This window comes from Pteropus medius, unplaced genomic scaffold (assembly GCF_902729225.1).
Source record: "Pteropus medius unplaced genomic scaffold, Ma_sr-lr_union100, whole genome shotgun sequence".
Taxonomy (NCBI): Eukaryota; Metazoa; Chordata; class Mammalia; order Chiroptera; family Pteropodidae; genus Pteropus; species Pteropus medius.
This window is the reverse complement of record NW_024352947.1, coordinates 4,955,096-4,960,738: the sequence shown is the minus strand read 5'-3', so window position 1 is coordinate 4,960,738 and position 5,643 is coordinate 4,955,096.

Here is a 5,643-nt window from a genome sequence, read left to right as displayed (position 1 = left end):
AGAGAGAGAGAGAGAGAGAGAGAGTCTGTTAGACTAGAATTCTCTGGGCTGCTGGGGCTCAGTGAGCACAAGATGAAGATGACATGACCAGTCTGCATGAAGATGCCACCAGAGAAAAGCAGTGCCCACCAATCGATTTATCTACGATGTGCAATCACATTGGGGGGGAAACCCTGTACACAAACAGACACAAACTCAATTATAAAGAAGAATGAAGAAAAATGTTAGTACTTTGGAACATAGGCTTACAGGTAGCACAGTCCCTAGACCCGTATTAGAGGCTTATATTAGAGATTTACATAACTGAAGCGTGGAAAGATAAATCATTTGGCAGGAAATGCCAGCATCCTATTAGCGATGAGAAATGAAGTCTGAATCAGGGCTCTTAAGGGCTCTGAATCACCTGGCTACTAGCCTAAAGTGGAATCAAGAAACTATTTTATCTCTTCCTCCCCTTTAAACTTTACATTTAGTGAACCAGTTTACACCTACTGCCGATGAATCATCTCTCTAAATGGCCCTGCTGCATCACATGCAGTTAATTATGAAGATTTCAGTGCTATGTTTTGTGTGTGGGTCGCAGATTGCCATTGCCTGACCACATCCTCAGTAAAACCTTAAACTGTCATCACACCACAAACAAAAGAGTGAATTCTTCATCACCCACAGCTGCAAAGTCTCTCCGAGTCCCCACCGTGCCCAGCTGACCCAGAGCTATGTCCGGGCCTCTTGTGCTGTTACTTAAATCTCTACATCTTTACGGACAGCAGGGTCGATGGAAATAGCACAAACATCTTGTTAAAAAGTAAATAAGTCTAATGCCAGGAAAGAGAATTGCATAGGAGGCAACAAAATCAGGTTTCTGTGGGCAGATCAGGTGAAGGACACACTTTTCGGGCAAGTGAGAACTTGATTGGCAAAGATAGATGAATGGCATTCATCGCAGAATAAAACATTTTTTTTCCATATCACAGAGAATAAAAGTATTAGAGTGTGGAATGTTCAATATTGAATAAATGAAAGTTTAGATAGCTAAATTTCTTACTAGCTTGAGGAAAAAAGTAATATCCGTGTTTAAAAAAATATTGCACTCCTTGGTATTTGCCCCAAGGAGTTCAAAACTAATGTCTATACAGAAATCTGCACACACATGTATATGCCAGTTTTATTCATAACTGCCAAAATGCAGCAGCAGCTAAGATATCCTTCAGTAGGTGACCAGATAACCTATGGTATGTCCAGAAAGGGAAAGATTCAGTGCTAAAGAGAAATGAGCTACCAAGCCATGGAAAGACAGGGAGGAACCTTAAAATAACTACCTCTGACTTCCGATGGTTTGACGTGATTTTTTGACTCTATGATGTTGTACACATCATAAAGTAATACAAGTAATACACATTCGGTAGAAACTGCTCAAATTTTGTGTTTCGATCTTTTCCTGGGCTAGTTGAGGAAGGTACTCTCGCCATTGGTCATGCGCAGCCAGACACAGCTCCCTGTCAGCCACACGATCGCTGGGCCAAACAACTGAAGCTCGACATGGTATGGTGTTGCCAGCATTTTTTGGAAACGTTATTAAATAAATTATGTGAGATAGACAACAGTTTATTGTAATATAGACTGTTAGATGACTGTTCGCAGCTGTAGGTTAACTTAAGTGTTCTGAGCACGTTTCAGGTAGGCGAGGCTAAGCCATGATGTTCAGTAGCAGAGGCTTGTTAAACTCGTTTTCAAATTATGATACTTTCGACTTGCGATGGGTTTATCAGGATATAATACCATCGTAAATTGAAAACCATCTGTATTACTACGTGAAAGAAGCCAACCCGAAAAGGCTACTGACTGGATGGTTCCAGCTCTATGACATTCTGGAGCAGTAAGGAGCACAGCAGTGGCTGGCAGCCAGAGGTCCGGGAGGGATCAACAGCATGGAGAGTTTGTAGGGCGGTCAAAACACTCTGTCTGACCAAAATAATGGATACATGCCGTTATACATTTTTCAAAACCCATAGAATGTACAACGCCAAAAATGAACTGTAGTGTCAACTATGGACTTTGGGTGACAGTGATGTGTCAATGTAAGTTCATCATTTATAGCAAATGTACCATCTGGTGGGGCGGAATCGTAATGGGGGAGGCCGCACATGTGTGGGGGCGGAGGGTATGTGGGAAAGCTCTGTGCCGTCCGCTCGATTTTTCTGTGAACCAGAATTGCTCTAAAAAGTAAACTGTTAATAATAAAAAAAAATGCTGACCATAAATTTTACTATTTACCCGCACACTAAGAAATCGCATGAAATGCAAATTTGCAGTCGTTTCATTTTACATTTTATCAAAATGCGATACTGAATTAATATAATGGGAATAAAAACGTTTTATGCCATTTCCTGCTACAGATACCTTTAAGCCTGAGTTTAAAAGACTTTTTATTGCAGAAAAATCTAAGGTTACCTATAGTGTAAATGTTCATGAAGAGTTTTAATAGCAAGCACAAACATTTCTTAATTATGGGAAAGGAATGTGTGACGTTACAAGCTAAGAAAACCTACTCAGGTTATGTATGTGAAAAGAAGCAAAATATAATAAGTTAAAAATCTAGTTTTATTTGTCATAGAACAAAATTAAAATATTAGAGCTTTCCTTCCAGAGGAGCTTAATTTTAGAAGCTTCCTCAATTTATTTTATCCTAATTTTATTATTTACTCATTACATATTTTGTAGAAAAATTATGCACATTGACTGCAGAAAGATTTAAGAATACAGAGACAAAGAGAAAAATTCCTCTACCTCATCAACTCTAAATAGCTATATAATATTATATTTTTTATTATTTATTATTATTATTTATGCCTACAGCACCAAGTCTTCCTAGTTGGTAATATTTCATTTTTTTATGTAGCATTTATGCGATGAGATCCCTATGCTGGATATTTCTCCCCTGTGAAGTTTTATGATGAATGTTAAAATAAACGCTTTCGTTCAAGTGTTGCTTGACTCTGAGTGGTCCAGAAATGTTCTACCACTGCTTAGTACCATTAGCAGTGGTCATAATGATATTTCCCACTCAATACCGTGTTTTTCCATGAAACAGTCGATAAATAAACACATATCGATTTTTGTATTAATCTACAAATATTTAATTTGTTGCAAAAGTAAACTTTTCATATACTAGCTACCTATTTGTGAATCTTAGCTCTCAATTTACTACCTCACTCCTTAGCCAATTTTTTAAATACTGGTAATATTTTTTTTGAACTTCATGTGCATGGAATAGAGTTAATTATACTCACAATGGTATGGCTCATTATTATTGTTCTCTGCAAAATCCCATTTCTTTGATTTTCTTTTATATTTATTTTTTTAAAATCTATTTTCCTTGTTCCACAAGGAAATACGTAGTTGAATAAAAATATATGTAGTTGAATAAAAAAATAAATATGTAGTTGAATAAAAAAATAAATCTTTATTGTTTTAAAACGCTGAAGTTTTAAAACAATAATCTCCTCCCACACAGATATCTATTCTGAAGTACTTAATGTACATTTTTGTTTCTATGTGTTTCTCTATTTATGTTTTTCTTTTGTGCAGGTGTGAATTTAGTTTACATAACTTTTATATTATTTTAGACATCTCATTCTACTTTATAATTTTCTCATTTATCACCACATTCTTTCAAAAAATCAATTTGAATTGCTGAGTGTGTTTCTAGTAAATTACTTTTGACTTTTGCAAAATATTCTGTGCTATTCATTAATCACAGCTTATGAATCTGGTCTCCCAGGAATAGGCATCCAGATTGCCACAAATGCCTAGAAATGAAAAAATTACTTGGTTTTTTTTTTTGCAATTTTTGCTCAATTTTACCTAGGATCATGCTTATGTTATTGTATGGGCTTATACATTTTTGACTGAATACTGTTACCTGTGTAACAAATAATTTCCTATTTTGTAATTGAGGGATTTTATTACTAATTTGGTCGATTGATTGATTACATAGTCAAATCTATCAATGTACTCATAACTATTTCTGACCTTGGCATCACAGTGAAAAGGCCATCCCGACACACTAGACATATACCACTATGCGATTTATTACAGTCATAACTAAAAAAATATGAAATTAATTTTGTTAAAAATGGAGGCATATATTTCACTTAATCTTTTTCAAATGTTTAACCAATATATTAACACAATTCATTGAATATATATTCCTGCACAGATTTGAAATATAAATTCATCTTTACTTAATTCCACTTGAATCTGCTTCTAGATTTGCTAGATTCATTGAACATTTTTTTCTCATGCACATCAAGGCTTTTTAAGGGTTTAAAATTATAGTATTTTTATGTCTGATCAGAATAACTTTTTATTACTTTTAAATTTTGAAATAACTGCTTCCTGTTTTAAAAAATAAAATGACCATGTGTATAGGAAAAAGTAATACTTGTAATTTCCTACTTTCCAGAAGTTACCAATTGTTAACATTTGTATGTTTACCTTTTGATATTTGTTTTCTGTCTCATACAACATATATATTATTTCCATTTTTTTAAAAGAAGTGGGATTCTAATATACATATTATTCTGCAACTTACTTTCTTCACTCTATAGTATATTATGGCATATCTTAAACATAGAAAGACTTTTTATCAGTATGGTAGGTTGGGTTATGCTTCAGTAATACATAATAAACCATTCCCAAATTTCAGCGTTTTAAAACAATAAAGGTTTATTTTTTTTATTCAACTACATATTTATTGAAGTTGCCTGGGCCTCTGCTCTATATTATTTCTTTTAAATAATTTTTTTTTAATTTTTCAAATACAGTTGGCATATAATATTATATTAGTTTCAAGTGTATAACATGGTGACTAGACATTTATATAACTTACAAAGTGATCGTGGCAATAAATCTAGTACAATTCTGACACCATAAAAAATTATTACAACATAACTGACTATATTCCTTATGCTATACTTTACATCCCATGACTATTTTATAACTACCAATTTGACATGTTATTTGCTTCCTCTTTTTCACTCACCTCCCCAATCCACTTCTCATCTGGCAACCATCAAAATGTTCTGTGTCTATGAGTTTGTTTCTGCTTTGTTTATTTATTCATTTTGTTCTTTAGATTCCACATATAGTGAAAGCATATGGCATTTATTTTTATCTGATTTACTCTAATCAGCACAATTCCCTCTAGGTCCATCCATGTTGTTGCAGATGGCAAGATTTTATTCTTTTTTTTATGGCTGAGCAATATTCCATTGTATACATGTACCACATTATCTTTATCCATTCATCCATTGACAGATGCCCAAGATGCCTCTATATCTTGGCTACTGTAAATAATGCTGTGATGAACATATGGATTCACATGTTCCTTTGAAGTACTGTTTTGGGTTTTTGGGGATAAATACTCAAAAGAAAGATTACAGGGTCCTTCTTTTTCTCTCATTATAGACTTTATTTTAAAGTCTAATTTTTCTGTTTTTTTCCCCCCTTGTTTTCATTTTCATGAAATATCTTTTTCCATCCCTTTCCTTTCAGCCTGTGTACCTTTTAATCTGAAATGAGTCTCTTGTAGGGAGCATATGTATGAGTCTTGTTCTTTTATGCATTCAGCTACCCTATGTC